General features: G+C 42.4%; 1 pseudogene; it reads right to left on the bottom strand.

Moving 5' to 3' along the window:
* Positions 1 to 341: 341 nt before the first annotated feature.
* Positions 342 to 15,991, bottom strand: LOC140906143 (activin receptor type-1-like; annotated as a pseudogene).
* Positions 15,992 to 18,966: the final 2,975 nt, after the last annotated feature.

Below are 18,966 nucleotides of genomic sequence, written 5' to 3' on the forward strand. Positions count from 1 at the left end.
AGGGTGGAGCTCATCCTGACACTGCTTACACTTACGAACTCCTGCAGATCTGCCCTCCAACCAAAATCTTTGTTTTAGCCTTTACCAGACTCTGTGAAAGTTCCATCCATTTCTCAAACACAGAACTGAATTCTATTAAGCTGTTCTAATAAACTGCATCACTGTACCTGTCACTTTCGATTCATACAGTTATGCTTTTTCTACAAATGAGCCTCCTCAAATTTTATCACTCTGGCCTCACTAAATATTCATGTTGTGAGAAACATAATATTGACTTGCTTTAAATAGGCCACATTAACGATTTATATGTGAGGATAATAATGTCCAATGTACTTGAATCACTATTTCACTTTTTTAAATACATTGGTATCTTTGTAACAAAACAGTCTCAAATGTAGGCAGTCATCAGCATCCACCGTATTTTGCTGCAAATAATCATAAAGTGACCCATTTTCATGACAGCAAGTAATTAACCAAAGCTGTGTACTGTAGTTTCTTGATGTCATGTCAGATGCAATGAAACTTAAATAAAATGGAAATTCTTCTAATTAGTATACTATTTCTGTTGTAAAATAAACTGACCTTGGACAAGAATAGAACATCTACCGCCTGTAGTTCAATCCACTTTCCCTTCCTGCTAGGGACTCTCAAGCTTTTAGTACCAATTGTACTTTACTGCAGACTCATTCAATGCATAACAAGAGAAGAATCTCTCGTAGATGGTTTTGTTATTGGATTGTTGTATTTTACCACCTTGTCCAAAACCTAATGAAAGTCAGCTTTGATTAAGCCCAGTATGTTCATGTGATGGGACGTACAAACCCCACACAAGTAAGAAAATGGTTAATTTTCTGAGGGCCCAATCAGTCCTGTCCCTTGATACATGAAGTAGGTGTTTGGCACAAGCCCAGGACATGTGGAAGTATTTATGTGTCTTTGTGTTTATTTTGGACACTGGGTATCATGGAAAGGGTGGAAGTGTTATGTGACCAAGTCAGAGGGCTAAGCCTCCTTAGCCCACAAGGTGGTGGAGGCTGGGCAGTTCAGCTGAAGGCTAGGAAGAAATCAGAGGCAGAGCCACCGCTGCACTGCACCACATCATAAAGGGGTGTCTGGGGGTGTGTACAGTAAGTGGATAAACTGCAGGAAGGAGACCATCTGTGAGTGATTTATGATGCTTACTTTTCCTAAAATGAGGTATCAGTCTTGGAAGTCTGAGCTTTTTTTTGTTTTTGTTTTTAAAGAAAATCAGGGATGCCTTGTGTCACAGTTTCCAATCCAGTGCTTTCCCACACTCTGTTTACCAAAAAACAGAACAAAAACATGAAGAGCAACCACTTGCAAAATACTAGTTATTTAAGGATAAAATACAAATGTTGCCACTTCCAATTTGTTATAATCTTTACAATTCAGACACTTTAAAAGGGTTTCTCTTCAGAAATTTCATGCACAGGTGTGTGTGTGTGTGAGTGAGAGAGAGAGAGAGAACACAATATGCATGCTTAATACAATACTTTTGCTTTAAAATATTATTCTACTGGACATACTTGCCTTAGAATCCCACATTTTATCAATCAGTATATTTGTATAAATATGCAATTGTTTACTTGAAAAAATTCATGCCCAGTATGTTTTCATGGCGATGAAGTATGTTATTGTACATTTCAGTTTCTCTGAACCATGATTTCTCATCCCTGGATGAAAAGATTTTCACTGCTACATTTTCTCCTTGCCATTGACTTCACCAGACTTCTCCATAATGGCCTTTTCCTACAAAATTTTGTATTAGGCTATTAGATGATTAATAAATGAGATATCCTCCTTCAGATTCAAAATTATTCTAAGCAACAGTCTATCTTAATTGAAAAGCTCTCCAATACAACTAACATAACTTGGTTTCCCAAGACTATTTAAACTCACTCCAAGACTTGTTTTTAAAGTCTCTTTGCAATTCAATGTAATCTTGCTAAATCAAACTGGCAAATCAAGTACATTTCCAGATTGCAGATTACAGAGGCACCAAAGAAATGAGGTTCTTCACGTGGGCAGGGTACAGGCCTAGGGTGAGGGGGTCACTGCAAGACCATTGTGGGAGGTACCATGTCAAACTTCAACAAGCCTGGGGACAGGCTGGTTTGCCACACCTCCTTCTACTCCCTGCTGCTTTTTGGTACTACTCACAATGAGATTGAGAGTGGGGGACATGCACTCTCATGCTATCCCTGCTGCCTCCAGAGGCTCTGCTAGGACTGTCATAGTAGGTATCCAGCTGAAACATGGCAATGGGCTCTTTAGAAAGACTCATTCATCTCTGCTTCAGATCTTAAAAGCTGCCCTCATCGATGCCTGAGGCTGAGAGTCCAGTGTTAGGGTGGGGCTACAGATAGCCAGCAATGACTCCATATGCTGAGGAAGAACGCCTCTCCCACTGCCTCCATCACCACTCTTTCCCTTCCAATGAAAAGTGAGAGAAGTAGTACAGGGCACTGTTCTCTCCACCTCTGTATACAGTGATTCTGAACACCTGTAACTCCCTTCCTATGGCTGGGGAAACAGAATGCTGAATATGAGAGGTGCAGTGATGATATTTCTAAAGGCCCCTCCTCCCATGCTGCAGCACAATGGCTATGTGAAGCACCAGCCAGGATATTCTTATTCTCACAGCTCCAACAAGGATGCCTTAGGAGCCATTTCGATGCCCATAGATGTACCCATGAGAATGACAAATGGCAAGAAGCCTTGACAAGGTTTATCCAGAGCAATGAAATACACTGTCATCCACATGTGGAAAGCATGATATTATGCAAACTGGGCTTATTCTTCTGCTCTCATTAAACTATAACCTTAATAATCTGTTCTGATGACTATATTAATCATGTTCTAGTATAAACAAATACTTTAGAATTACAGGATGGTTTAAGTAATGGTGCACTGTATTGAGAGACTGTTTCCAATGTGACACTATAATTTTAATTCACTACACATTAATGATACATAACCAAGAAATTTCAAAGCTAGAAGAATGATAGATTTCTTCTGTTCAGACAGGAAACAGCACATTTGTTTTGGTGTCAAATGTAATGGGCGATATTAAAAAAAAGTTGAACGATTTGTCAAATCTCAGCTTTCTACACCTAAGGAGAATCTATATCAAGTTAATACAAAAATGAAACAAATGTATATAAGGTACAATAATTATGCACAGAAAGATTTGCTTGTAAAGTCTTGAGTCATGATAGAATCCTCCACAAGTATTTAACAGATATCAAAATGTTCAGATTTCAATGCTCTTACATTTTACTACCTTATCATTCATTTCCTAAATTAAGACATGATTAACTCTTGACCTGCCTACACATTCTACTAGCGTTATTTGACAAGCCACTGTTTTTTGCACTAAAAAATGGTAATCCTGAGCCACTTCCAAAGGAACAAGAATAATCAAGCAATTCCTAAACATTGGGGAGATTTTTTTTAGTGAAAACAAAGAAGTCATTAAAATAAAGGGCTGATTATAACATTTTAACGTTTCAGATTTTTTGACTGACATTTAAAATTTGACTAAAGAAACAGGGTAAGTTGGCTAATATATGCAGGTTATTTTTTAAGTATTCTAAACCAAAATATATTTTGCAATTGTTATTGAATTTAACTCTTATATAAGGTGCATTTTAATTTAACGCAAGTGTACTGTCTCCAATGTTTGAAGTAATCAGCCCGTCTATTGTACCATGTTTAGCATCATGTGCATGAAGGCGATGTATCAGAGTTTGATTAATCTTTTGACAGGCTACAATAGCCATAAATGAGAGAATCAGCAGCACAATAATAGGACTTATCACAAAGATAAGAAATATATCAGTGCTGTATTGTATTGATTCAGATACTGCAAGAAAAAAATAGATATAAGGGACTGTTTGCATAGCTGGTTTGTTAGTTTATTTTAAGGGCTGTATCTGGCCCAAACTTTCCTCTGTATCCATATAGGCTTCACATGTTGTAAAGGCTATGCACCTTATTGCAAAGTGGATGCTTCTCCTCTTGCTCACTACTCTCAACCCAACAAGCAGCAGCTACATAATGCCAAAGTAGACAATATTACACATAGCACAACACCACTCATAGGAATGAAGCCAAACTTTACAACAAGCAAGTTAGTGTCCTAACTTCCATGTCTGACTGGGTGCCAGGATAGAGAAGAATCCTGAAGGGTCAGCATAGTCTGAAGTGCCTTTGAAAGGGAAGTTAGCTAGGGAGACAGGAGGAGAACCATAGGGACAAAGACTGCCTCCGCCCTGCACACTGCAATCAAGAGGGAGGAAAAAGGGAAATGTAGACCCATCCCACCTTCTGCAAGGAACATTGCCATAAAGGAAGCTGTAGTCAGGCTGTGCAGTTAAGCGACTGAGGGCCACCCACCACTTCTGGTAAAGAAGAGTATTCAATAACTGCTATATTTCATGCTCAGGGTGAGAGAGCTCCCTCATGCCATAATTAAACGTTCAAAATAAGTCACACAGAGGCAGCTGGTCTTGGAATGTGTGCTTCTCCCTACCTTAAGTCTACACAAAGGAGTGAAGAACTAGATTCAGCCTAACAAAAATAGTTCACAAGAAAACAGAAAACTAATGACCTAATTTATAAGTAGCCCCTCCCAGGAACAGCTCCACAATGCCTTACAGAGGTTTATTTTTTTGTTTTGGAAGGGAGTCTCCCATGCCAACCTAAATAATGAATGTTCAATTGCTACAAAACAAGAATGCAAAGAGAGTAAGATGAGAGGAAGATTTCAACTGCACAGAGTCTAAAGACTATAAGACATTACAACCATTTCAAGTGTTTATTTTAATACATAACTACATTAGATTTATAATCTTATTATATGTAAGAATAAATAATTTCACATTCCATATTCAATATTCTGGCTAAAATAAATTATAGCAATCATACCATGGGGAAGTAGTGGCTTTGCATTGATGGTCCAGTTAGAGATTTCTACAACAGCAATCCACTACATGATTTATAGACAGTGCAGTCTTTCATGTCATTTCTCCGTGTTCCAGAATAATAAAACATCCTTTCTGGAAGATAGATGCCTCACCATTCAGGATCACTGAAGCTAAGCATTGGTGACCAAAGGCATGATCTTGAAGACCACAGATGCATTCAGATATATATGGATGTAATGGCTTCATCTAGAAAATGAAAATGTATATTGCTATTGCAACTAAAGTTTCTGTACTTATCACCAAGAGACACTGGACACAAAACAGTAAATCACAAATATGTTTTTCTCTTATACTGTCTCAAAAGATCCAGATCCATTAACCAATAGGATTTTTTTTCATAGCACAGTGCCTTTGGAAAGGGTGAAAACAAAACCAGAACTATATATAGGGTTTTAAATTTCTTTTCTACTCCTGGGAGACCACAGCCTGGAGCACCCTTCTAGTGAAGAGGCAGCACCCACTGATGCCTGAATTTTCAGTTTGTAAAATTTTGACACGGTATCAACAATGACCAGGAAGACACACTACAGAACCAGTGTTGACCACATGAAGAGAAGGGAGTTACTTCACAAGTGGAGAAGGTTCTCCACTGTGAGGTAACTCCCTTCTATTCGTGTGTCAATATAATAATGCCTGCATCTGTAATTTTCACTCCATGCATCTGAAGAAGTGGGTTTTTACCCACGAAAGCTTATGCCCAAATACATTTGTTAGTCTTTAAGGTGCCACTGGACTCCTTGTTGTTCCTCTTGAAACAGTAAATTTTGATACTTTCTTTCCTTTAAATGTCAGAGATGCAAAAAACCTGTGTATGACAGATGTAGATCTTGAAGGCTGTACGGACATCCACTGCATGCCAGGGCTTGTCTCTGGGATAATATGGTCTGGGCTCTGGAAAAAAATGAGATAATTTTGGGAGATAAAGGCTGGGTCTGTTCAAAGAACCATCGTGATGAGGAATGTGCAGTGTTATTCCTCAACAGAGCTCGAAGTTCTAAACCCTCCTGGAAGAGGTGATGGCTACCAGGAAGGCCACCTCAAGGTGAGGAAATACATAGATAGCTTCCTGAAGGGCTCAAAAGGACACAGAGTCAGTATGTTAAGAACCAAAATGAAGTCCCCTGAGAGTGCTCAATTAATCTTAGGAGGATGAAATGAAGATGCTGGTTTGAGGAAATTCTTCATTTCCCACCTTAAAGAGTCACTTTTCATGGCTGTGGAGGAAAATATGCCAGCACAGCCACCTGACCTTTTAAATTTGAAATGATGAAGCCCTTGATAAACTGCTCCAGTAAGAATTCCAAAATCTGCAACAGATGGCAAAGAAGTTTCTTGTACTATTGCTTGAACTTCCACTAGGTTTGAGAATAGAAAGAATTTTTGGAAGCTGCAAACAGAGGTGGCTAAAAGGAGAGTTTCAGAGGGAAGAGTTGCAGACTCTGTGCATGGAGGTAGTAGGACTTGGTGAGCAGCATGTTGGGTATATTTGTGGGGGCTTGATTGTTTGTTCATTCTCCATGTAGGAGCTTCAGAGCTCGGCCACAGGCCACAGTAAGCAGCGGATGTGGGCCTGTTTGTTAGTGCACTGGTGAGGGCGACATACCTCTGACCCTTGGAACTTTGATCAGCCCCACTGTTTGATATCTGGGCAATTAATTGCTCCCTGGTAGTTAGGGACAGAACTGAGCTAAGAAGGGTGAGTTGGTATAAAAAGTCACTTGATAGGCAAACTCAAGAGCCACAAACAGAGACAGATAACAGGAGAGTTTCAGAGAGAGCTTGAGAGAGGCTTTCCTTCCAGGTTCAGGTCAATGATGGCCAACGATGGAATAGTGGTGGTGACCTACAGCAGACATGTCATGTTTTAACCCTGCCATGAGTGCAGGGAACTGGACTAGATGACTTCTCGCGGTCCCTTCCAGGCTTACAGTTCTATGATTCTATATTTTCTTTCCTGCCTGTAGACAGAAGGGACATCCTATGTATGAAATGAAACTTTTTGGCTGTGCTGCAAGAAAAGATTCTTGGATGGGAAGGGCAAGTAGAGACACGATGGAGAATCAGAGAAAATTCGAAGTTCCCAGACAACCAGCTTTCGGAAACATCAGTACCCCGGATTCAAGGAAGAAAGGAACTGGCCACCAAGTAGTAAAAAAGAATAGAAGTCAGACAGGAATCTTGGCAGTTCAAAACGACCGTAGGCAAAAGAGTGGCATTCTACACTGCAGGAGATAGGCAAGGATAGGCAGGCTGTAGCCATCAGAAAGAAGGGGGTCAGAAGGAATCCCACACAGCTAGAGGTTTCTGATTGATACCAGGTCCTCAGCATGTAAACTGTGGAAGATCTCTCTCAATATCCAATTGGTCCAAGGGAATGGAGAAATGTATATGACACACCTGTGGATGGCAGCTCAGCCCAACCAATAAGAAAATCAAGTTTACCCACAGAGATCTCCAGAGAGTAGTCAGGATGGCATTAAATTAAAAACGAAAGGGGAAAGAAAAAAGAGAGAAGATGTAAGTACTCATTTAGCACAAAATCAAGATGTTGAGAACAAAATTAATCAAAGATCCAAATGACATGAATAGTAAACTCTCTTTCTCTGCCCAGACACAAATGCTTGGAGCCTAGGTAACAAAAAAGAGAAATTGGAATTGCTCATCTATGAGCATAAATTTGATCTATTTGGTATTACTGAGTCTTGGTGGGATGACAGGCATGATTAGAATGTTAAAATCAATCATTATAGCCTATTTAGGAAGGATAGAGTGGGCAAAAGGGGAGGAGGAATGGCAATTTATGTTAAAAATGGCATTACCTGTTTCCGAGTCACTGACGGCTTGGAAGAAAATGATGCTGAATGTTTAAGGATCAGTGTCTTAGCAGAGATAAAGCACAAGATGGGGTATTAATTAATGTCTGCTACAGACCATCAAATCACACTAGGGAACAGTCTGACTGGCTCCTTAGAAGTCAATCTACAATGTGTAGAAAAAAAAGTTTTGTGATCATAGGGGACTTAAATCTGAGTGATGTATGCTGGAGGTCTCATGCTGCCAGTATTAAAATATCCTCAATTTCTAAATATTATAGATGACAATTTCCTATTTCAACATGTGTTGCATCCAACTTTGGGGAAGTCTATATTAGACCTTGATGACAGATCAAAAGGAATTGATCACAGCACTAAAAATTAATAATAGCTTAGATACAGGGGATCACAACTTGATCACATTTATAACACACAAATAGAATAAAGTCCATACCAGTAATATAGATGATTGGTGCTTTAAAAAGGACAATCACAAAGCTGAAAACAATTATGAGCCAAACCAGCTGGGTGCAGGAATCAGAAAAATGTCAATGACAATTGAGAATTGCTGAAGAACATTTTACTAGATGCCCCAAAAAAACACAATCAAGGAAGAAGGCTGTAGAGTTGTTGTTTCTTAAAAGAGAGACCTGATTTAAAGGCAAAGTGAAAGCAGCTACAAATATATATTGTGATAGACCCAGGCCAGTTGGGTACAGCAGAGTAACAGAAGGCAGATATACTGGCCACTGGATTAACAGTTTTCTGTTCCCTGACTGACCAGAGCAGGGGCTGCTCCAGGCTAATAAGAACATCTGCCTCCAATTAACCTGCAAAGAGTCAGGTGAGCCATTAAGTTAATGTGACCACCTAACTCTAATTAAGGCCCCTCTGTTACTATAAAAGGGCTCACTCCAGTCAGGCAGAGGACAGGAAGTGTGGCTGAAGGGCTGGTTAATGAAGACACCCTCAAGTCATTGGTAAGAGAGCCCTAAGGTAAGGGTGAAGAAGAGAGAAGCAGGAGAGCTGTGGGAAAGTGGCCCAGGGAAATATAGCAACTCTGGCAGTGAAAGATTGGCTGCCAACAGCTACTACCATTAGGGTCCCTCGGCTGGAACTTGGAGTAGAGGGTGGGCCTGGGTTATTCCCCCCAACCCGCCACTACAGAAACACCTCCTGGGAGGGGAAAACTGGGCCCTGTCAGGACAGGAGGCTAAACTGTTTTGGTGTAACAAGCAAATGGCCATAGGAGCAACAGAGACTGTGGGAGTTCTCTCACCAACCTCCTTGCTGGCTTATGATGAAAAGGGCTCAGTAGACAGTATCCCTGGCCCTAGAGAGAGAAGTGCTACGTGGAGGGTTTCAGTGAGCCTCTAAAGCTAGCAAAAAGAAAAGGAGTACTTGTGGCACCTTAGAGACTAACCAATTTATTTGAGCATGAGCTTTCGTGAGCTCAAATAAATTGGTTAGTCTCTAAGGTGCCACAAGTACTCCTTTTCTTTTTGCGAATACAGACTAACATGGCTGTTACTCTAAAGCTAGCATAAACCGCCTGGAAGCACGGGACCCCTGGGGATGAGGTTGGAGCTCTGCCACTATATATAACACGTGGAAGTTGTTAATAAATTAAATCAGATGCTCGGAACTGTAGAAAACTGAAAGGCACACAAGGAGAAATGGCCAGCAGAATTAAAGACACTAGGAATGAGGGTTTTGTTTTTTTTTGGGGGGGGGGGGGGGGGGAAGAATCCTAAAAATTGTATTATTGGTCCACTACTAGATGTAAATGGTAGAATTGTCAATAATAATGCAGAAAAGGCAAAATAGTTCAGTAAGTATTTGTTTCATATTTGGGGAGAAAAACTAATGTGGATATAGCACATGAGGAAAACACTCCTTTCATTTCACTAGTCTCTTGGGAGGTGGTTAAACAGCAGCTACTAAAGTCAGACATTTTGAAATCAGTAGGTCTGTATAACTTGCATCCAGGCGTTTTAACAGAGCTGGCTGAGGAGCTCACTGGACCGTTAATATTGATAAGTGCTGGAACTGGGGAAATTCCAGAAAACTGGAAGAAAGCATATGTTTTTCCAATATTTAACAAGGATAAATGGGATGACCTCCGTTATTATAGGCCTGTCAGTTTGACCTAGATCCCAGGCAAGGTAACTGAGTGGCTGATACAGGACTCAATTAATAAAGAATTAAAGAAGGGTAGTATAATTAATGCCAATCAACATGGTGTCAAGGTTCCTTCCCCACTCTGAACTCTAGGGTACAGATGTGGGGACCTGCATGAAAAACCCCTTAAGCTTGTTTTTACCAGCTTAGGTTAAAACTTCCCCAAGGTACAAACTATTTTACCTTTTATCCCTGGACCTTATTGCTGCCACCACCAAGCGTCTTACAAAAATAACAGGGAAAGAGCCCACTTGGAAACATCTTTCCCCCCAAGCCGTACATGCCCTTTCCTGGGGAAGGCTTGATAAAAATCCTCACCAATTTGCATAGGTGAACACAGACCCAAACCCTTGGATCTTAAGAACAATGAAAAAGCAATCAGGTTCTTAAAAGAAGAATTTTAATTAAAGAAAAAGTAAAAGAATCACCTCTGAAAAATCAGGATGGCAAATACCTTACAGGGTAATCAGATTCAAAACATAGAGAATCCCTCTAGGCAAAACCTTAAGTTACAAAAACCCGAAAAACAGGAATATACATTCCATCCAGCACAACTTATTTTATCAGCCATTTAAACAAAACAGAATCTAACGCATATCTAGCTAGATTGCTTATTAACCCTTTACAGGAGTTCTGACCTGCATTCCTGCTCTGGTCCTGGCAAAAAAACACAGACAGAGAGAACCCTTTGTTTCCCACCCCTCCAGCTTTGAAAGTATCTTGTCTCCTCATTGGTCATTTTGGTCAGGTGAGGTTGTCTTAGCTTCTTAACCCTTTACAGGTGAAAGGGTTTTTCCTCTGGCCAGGAGGGATTTAAAGGTGTTTACCCTTCCCTTTATATTTATGAAACATGGGTTTAGGGAAAATGGATCCTGTCAATTAACTGGATATCTTCTTGTAATGAGAGTACAAGTTTGGTTGATAGAGGTAACAGTGTTGATGTAATATACTTAAGACTTCTATAAGGCTTTACACTTGGCACCTAATGACATTTGATTAAAAAACTAGCAAGGTATCAAATCAGCATGGAACACATTAAATGGATTAAAAGCTGGCTAAATGATACAATCATATTTTGAGACCTAAGTGGAGAATCACTAAGCAGCTGTGATTTTAGAAAAAGACAAGGAGGACTTGTGGCACCTTACAGATTAACAAATTTATGTGATCATAAGCTTTCGTGAGCTACAGCATCCGATGAAGTGAGCTGTAGCTCATGAAAGCTTATGCTCAAATAAATTTGTTAGTCTCTAAGGTGCCACAAGTCCTCCTTTTCTTTTTGCGGATACAGACTAACACGGCTGCTACTCTGAAACCTGTGGTTTTTATGGGAATTTTGCAGCAATTGGTTCTTGGCCTATGCTAGTTAACATTTTTATCAACATACTGGAAGAAAACATAAAATCACCAGTGATGAAGTTGCAGATGACAAAAATTGGGGGAGTGGTAAATAATGAAGAGGACAGATCACTGATACAGAGTGATCTGGATCGCTTGGTAAGGACTGAGAGCCAAACTCATTGTGCGACACCCCCAGGGGGCCGTGGTCCAGCCCCCTGGTGCTGAAAGGAGCCGGTGGTCCCCCATTTACCCATTGCCAGGGAGAGGCAGGCCTGTGGCCACCAAGGGGCTGTTACTAGGGGCACCAGCAAGTGACCCATGTCCCACGCTGCAGAGGAAGGCAAAAAACCCCATGGCCTCTGCCCTGGAGGAAAATTCCTTCCCGACCCCAAATATGGTGATCAGTTAAACCCTGAGCATATGGGCAAGACGCACCAGCCAGACACCCAGGAAAGAATTCTCTGTAGTAACTCACATGCAAAAAGTATGTGTTTTAATAAGGGGGGTAAATGCATGTATCTAGAAACACAGAATGTAGGCCATACTCTATCCCGGGAAACAATAACTCTGAGAAAGATTTGGGGGTTGTGATGGAACAGTTGAAGATGAGCTCCCAATGCAATGCAGTGGGCAAGAGGACAAACCCTGGATGCACAAACAAGGGAATCTCAAGTAGGAGTAGAGAGGTTATTTTAACTCTGTATATGGCAGTACAGCAACTGCTGCTGCAATACTGTATCCAATTCTGGTGTCCATAGTTCAAGAAAAATAATCATACATTGGAGACCATCCAGAGAAAAGCTATGAGAATGAATAAAGGATTAGAAAAGATGCTTTATAGTGACTGATTTAAGGAACTCAATCTATTTAGTTTAATAGAGAAGGTTAAGTGGTGACATGATCACAGTCTAAGTACCTACACGGAGAACAACTATTTGATAATGGGCTCTTCAATCTAGCAAAGGTATAACATGATCCAATGGCTGGAAATTGAGGCTAGACAAATTCCAACTGGAAATAAGGAATAAATTTTCAACCACGAGGGTAATTAGCCACTGGAACAATTTATTAAGGGTCATGGTGGATTCTCCATCACAGGCAATTTTTAAATCAGGATCGGATGCTTTTCTAAAAGCTCTGCCCTAGGAATGATTTGAGGACAGTTTTATTGCTAGAGGTCAGACTAGATGATTACAATAGTCCCTTCTGGCCTTGAAATCTATTAATGTATTCCAGCAAAGTGGAGGGCATGCCTTCTGAGTATTCTCTCTCCCCGCCACCCCACTCTCAAATGAAACCACTTAAAAGCTAGTTAGTATTAGTTATTCCGGCTATAGGCAATAAAATGGTCCCTGGGAGAGCAAAGCCTAGCTGTAAGGGAGAATGATAAAATGGGCCATACTGAACACATTGAGAACATCTCAGAACAAGGGCCAACTCAGCCACTATGGAGCCACTAACATTACCAGCGCCCTCCTCCCTTGATCTTTTGGAGAGTTCTAGGTAGCTGGGGCGGGGAAGGAGGAAATGTGTACAGGATGCCTTCTGGCCACCATTGGGAGAGACAGAATTATATAATCATCATGTCCAGCCCCCTGCATTGTGGCAGGACCAAGTAAACCTAGACCATTCCTGACAGCAGTTTGTCCCAGCTGTTCTTAAAAACCTCCAATTATAGGGATTCTACAACCTCTGTTGAAAGCCTATTCCAGAGCTTAACTACCCCTAGAGTTAGAATTTTTTCCCTAATATGTAACCTAAAACTGCCTTGTTGCAGATTAAGCCCATTACTTCTGGTCCTACCTTCAGTGGACATGGAGAACAATTGATCTCTGTTCTCTTAACAGCCCTTGGCATATTTAAAGACTTATCAGGTCCCCGCTCAGTCTTCTTTTCTCAAGACTAAACATGCCCAGGGTTTTTTTTAACCTTTTCTCAGAGGTCAAGTTTTCTAAACCTTGTATAATTTTTATTGCTCTCCCTGGACTCTCTCCACGTCTTTCCTAAAAGTTGACACCAGAACTGGACAGAGTACAATTGAGGCCTCACCACTGCCAAGCTGAGCAGGACAGTTTCCTCCCGTGGCTTACATACAACACTCCTGTTAATATACTCCAAAACAATAGTAGCCTTTTTCACAGCTACATCACATTGTTGATTTATATTCAATTTGTGATCAACTATGACCCTAGATCTTTTTCAGCAATACTACCACCTAATCAGTTATTCACCATTTTATAGTTGCGCATGTGATTTTTGTTAAGTTAAATAATTTGTACTTTTCTTTCTTGAATTTGATCAGTGTTGAATTTTAACCAATTCCCTAGTTTGTCAAGGTCATTTTGAATTCTAATAGTGTTCTCCAACGTGTTTGCAATACCTCTCAGCTTGGTGTCAACTGCAAATTTTATAAGGAGGTCCTCCACTCCATTATCCAAATCATTAGTGAAAATATTGAACAGTACTGGACCCATCCATGCCTGACCCCTATGGGACCTTACTAGACATGCCCTCTCAATTTGACAGCAAACCATTGACAACTACTCTTTGAATAGAGTTTTTCAACCAGTTGTGCATCTACCTTAGAGTAATTTAATCTAGACCAGCGGTTCTCAAACTGGTCCGTGGACCACCAGTGGTCCACAAGCTCCATTCAGGTGGTCCGCAGATAGCTCCCTCTAAGGTGCGCGACTGGGTGGCTGCACACAAGAGAATGAAGGGCCACCCACCTAATTAGTGGAGCCGTGCAGGCGTGGCTCCACTAATTAGGTGCCTGGACCCTAGAGAAGATGTACATGTAAGGTAAGGTGGTAGCCTTGGGGGGAATAGGGAGTAGGTGGGAGGGGGCAGTGGGGTGAGAAGTGGGGGGAATTTGGGACATGCAGGGCTGCGGCAGTCAGAGAAAAAGGCTTTCCCTCCTTTCCAGCCCCAGCTCCAGGGCTGCCGTGACGGGTGAGAGAGGGATGAGACCCCTGTCCTTCCCAGCTTTTGCTCCCATACTAAGAAAAAAAATGGTCTTTGGAATGGAATGCAACTCTTAGGACAGATTCTGTTAGTACACCATCAGCCTGAACAGGTTCTCTTGTGCACAGGGTGTGTGTTTTAAAATACTTTAACATTGTATTGAAAAAATAATACTGGCATTTAAATGTATGTATGTTTCTGAACATGAAGATTATGATCTTGCACATACTTTCAAAAAGGAGATAAATGGCAAAAAAATTTAATGGGGAAGTTTTATTAACTTTTTTCATCTACCAAAACAAGTATTGGGTTGATAACTGAAATAACCAAAGTTGCCCATATAAAATTATACACCCTGGGCCAAATTTAGGGGTAACTATTTTGGAGCAGTTTACATTTTCTTCCAACCCCCTGATCATATAAATTACCCTAACAGACTGATGTGCCACTTACAGTTCCTTCTATGTCACATCTGAATTTGGCTAATGAAGCAAAATTAATGAAATTTCCATGCTAAAGCTCTGGAAGAAAACAGAAAGCAGGAAAAGTAACTAGCAGAAGAACATGTGAAGGCATAAGTTAAAGCAGAGATGCCCACAAGAAGGGGTAAATCAATTAGACTTAATTTGTAATTTGCATCTCTCCCCAGGGGTGTGCACAAGGGGGGGAAGTAGTGGCATGTCCGCCCCCCAATAATTGGCAATGGCATAGAGCTCCCCTGGCCCTGGAGTGGGGGGAGCCACCTACCCCCACCCAGTTTCATACCAGAGGTCTGCTTGCAGTGCATGCCCAGGAAGAGCTCTTGCTGCAGCACTGAGCAGCTAGATCCCCTCCTCCAGGAGCCGGAGTTCTCTGGCGCTCTCACACCCCCCACCCACTTCTCTGCCTCTGCTAATTAGCAGCTGAGGTGATAGTGACAATCCTACTAACCAATACTAGTGCAGCAATGAGCAGAGCCTCTGGGGCTGGGGCAGCCAAAGCAAGGATTGGTTGAAGAGGGAGCACAGGGCTCTGGCACAGCTCTGCTTCCCAGTTCAGCTCAGGCCCCTGCTTTCTCCTTAGTTCGGCCCCACTCTGTCTGACCCAGGCAAATCCAGCTCACACGGGAGACGGGGCCCCCCGGCCTCCTGACTCCTCCATTAGCCTGCTCGCCCTGTCAATCAGACTGACCTGTGACATTGGCCTCTCCCCATTGTTCCTGGGGTCTGTCAGTCTCAGGGTCCTGATTTCCCATCGACCCTTCCCCTTGCTTTTGATACGGGGAGCTACCCAACCAAAATACCCCCACGAAGTTTAATTTTTAGTAAGGGGCCAACAGTCTCCTTCCATGAGGTTCAGGGCCAGGGCATTCTCACTGGGAACACACTTTAGCCATCCCACCCTCTCCAGATGCCTGATCTTGCTGCTCCTCTGGGCATGCCACAGGCCAGCAGAGAGCAGCGTCCTCCTGGCACTGTTTGGTTCTGGCAGGCTCTGGAGCACCACATCAGGCCGGGGCTCACTCTGCACTGGAGTAGTTTGCCCTGACAGCCGTAGGACACGGCCTGACACCAGCACAGCAAACACGTCTCGAGGCCACTGTCGCATCCTGGGGTGACTGTGGCGATGGCGGCACCAGCCTGCTCTAGCACCTGCCACCTCCTGTAGGCTCACGCTGGTGCAACACAGGGTGAATGGTCGCATGGTGGCTAGTGCTGCTGGAGGGTGCGTTTCCGCATCCGCCTAGCCTGCCTGGCTGTTTGTGGGGTGGGCGCACTCGGAGCCAGCCCCTCACCCCAACCCGGATTAGGGACCCAAGGTCCAGCCACCCACAGGACTGAGAGCCAAACTCACTCTACGACACCCCCAGGGGGCTGTGGTCCTGCCCCCTGGTGCTGAAAGGAGCCGGTGGCCCCCCACTTACCCGTCGCCAGGGAGAGGCAGGCCTGTGGCCACCAAGGGGCTGTTACTAGGGGCACCAGCAAGTGACCCATGCCCCATGCTGCAGAGGAAGGCAAAAAACCCCCATGGCCTCTACCCTGGAGGAAAATTCCTTCCCGACCCCAAATATGGTGATCAGTTAAACCCTGAGCATATGGGCAAGACTCACCAGCCAGACACCCAGGAAAGAATTCTCTGTAGTAACTCATATCTCACCCCATCTAACATCCCATCACAGGCCATTGGGCATATCTACTGCTAATAGTTGAAGATCAATTAATTGCCAAAATTAGGCTATCCCATCATATCATATCTCCTCCATAAACTTATCAAGCTTAGTCTTTTGCCCCCACTGCTTCCCTTGGAAGGCTGTTCCAGAACTTCACTTCTCTGATGGTTAGAAACCTTCGTCCAATTTCAAGTCTAAACTTCCTGATGGCCAGTTTATATCCATTTGTTCTTGTGTCCACGTTGGTACTGAGCTTAAATAATTCTTCTCCCTCTGTGGTATTTATCCCTCTGATATATTTATAGAGAGCAATCATATCTCTTCTCAGCCTTCTTTTAGGCTAAACAAGCCAAGCTCTTTGAGTCTCCTTTCATAAGACAGGTTTTCCATTCCTCGGATCATCCTAGTACCCCTCCTCTGTACCTGTTCCAGTTTGAATTCATCCTTCTTAAACATGGGAGACCAGAACTGCACACAATATTCCAGATGAGGTCTCACCAGGGTCTTGTACAACAGTACTAACACCTCCTTATCGCTACTTGAAATACCTCGCCTGATGCGTCTCAAGATCTTGCTGGCTTTTTTTTACGGCCATATCACATCGGCGGCTCATAATCATCATGTGATTAACCAATACTCCGAGGTCCTTCTCCTGCTCTGTTACTTCCAAGTGATACGTCCCCAGTTTATAACAAATTCTTGTTATTAATCCCTAAATGCATGATCTTGCACTTTTCACTATTAAATTTCATCCTATTACTATTACTCCAGTTTACATGCAGATCCTCCTGTAGGATATCCCGGTCCTTCTCTGTATTGGCAATACCTCCCAGCTTTGTGTCATCCGCAAACTTTATTAGCACATTCCCGCTTTTTGTGCCAAGGTCAGTAATAAAAAGATTAAATAAGATTGGTCCCCAAACTGATCCTTGAGGAACTCCTCTAGTAACCTCCTTCCAGCCTGACAGTTCACCTTTCAGTGTGACCCGCTGTAGTCTCCCCTTTAACCGGTTCCTTATCCACCTTTCAATTTTCATATTGATCCCCATCTTTTCCAATTTAGCTAATAATTCTCCATGTGGAACCATATCAAATACCTTACTCAAATCAAGGTAAATTAGATCCACTGCGTTCCCTTTGTTTAATAAATCTGTAACCTTCTCAAAGAAGATCAGGTTGGTTTGACACGATCTACCCTTTGTAAAACCATGTTGTATTTTGTCCCAATTACCATTGACCTCAATGTCCTCAACTACTTTCGCCTTCAAATTTTTTTCCAAGACTTTGCATACTACAGACTTTTTTACCTTTTTTAACCTTTCTTAAAAATAGGAACTATGTTAGCAATTCTCCAGTTATACGGTACAACACCTGAGTTTACAGATCGATTAAAAATTCTTGCTAATGGGCTTGCAATTTCATGTGCCAGTTCCTTTAATATTCTTGGATGAAGAGTATCCAGGCCCCCCAATTTAGTCCCATTAAGCTGTTTGAGTTTGGCTTCCACCTCGGATGTGGTAATATCTACCTCCATATTCTCATTCCCATTTGTCATCCTACCATTATCCCTAAACTCCTCATTAAAGACTGAGGAAAAGTATTTGTTTAGCTATTGGGCCATGCCTAGATTACCCTTAACACTGAGGATGGAGAGGAGGTTAAGCGGTCCCACTTCTTCTTTCTTTGTTTTCTTCTTATATATATGGCTATAGAATCTTTTACGATTGCTTTTAATTCCCTTTGCAAGGTCCAACTATATATGGCTTTTGTCCTTTCTCATTTTATCCCTACATGTTCTGACCTCAGTAAGGTAGCTTTCCTTGCTAATCCCTCCCATCTTCCACTCCTTGTAGGCTTACTGCTTTTTCTGAATCACCTCTCTGAAATGCTTGCTCATCCAGCTTGGTCTACAACTGCTGCCTATGAATTTTTCCCCCTTTCTTGGGATGCAGGCTTCCGATAATTTTTGCAACTTTGACTTGAAGTAATCCCAGGCCTCCTCTGCCTTTAGATCCATAAATTCTTCAGTCCAATCCACTCCCTAACTAATACGAATCATGAACAAAACTACTCATCTTTACGTGCCCCTGGCAGCCAGGTATGGAATCACAGCTCTCTCACTGGGCTAGCGTCCCCCATCGATGGTCGCTCCAGCACTATGGAAGTTTCTCTGCCTGGTAACTCAGCCTCTGTCCAGGTCACCACCTTTAGTCCACCATTCCGGGGCCCAGCTTGTCTCACTAAAAGTTCAGAGAGGTCTTTTCATAGAAAGAAGTCCTTCCGCCCTCACTGCGGCTCTTACTCAGCCTGCAGCCCCCTTGCTGGGCTTGGTAACCCTCTCTGGGTGCGTGTACGCCCCCTTCTTTCTAGCCAGTAGAGGAACCCAGTCCCACCCTGACACTGGTAGCAACCCAGGGCCCTGTACCAAATAGGTAGGTCTGCTCCTTTCTCTTTGCTGCAGTTTTTCCTGGGCACTTCCTGCCTCTCTTCTCAAGTTCCCCTCTAGGCT

This window comes from Lepidochelys kempii, chromosome 2, assembly GCF_965140285.1.
Source record: "Lepidochelys kempii isolate rLepKem1 chromosome 2, rLepKem1.hap1, whole genome shotgun sequence".
NCBI lineage: Eukaryota > Metazoa > Chordata > Testudines > Cheloniidae > Lepidochelys > Lepidochelys kempii.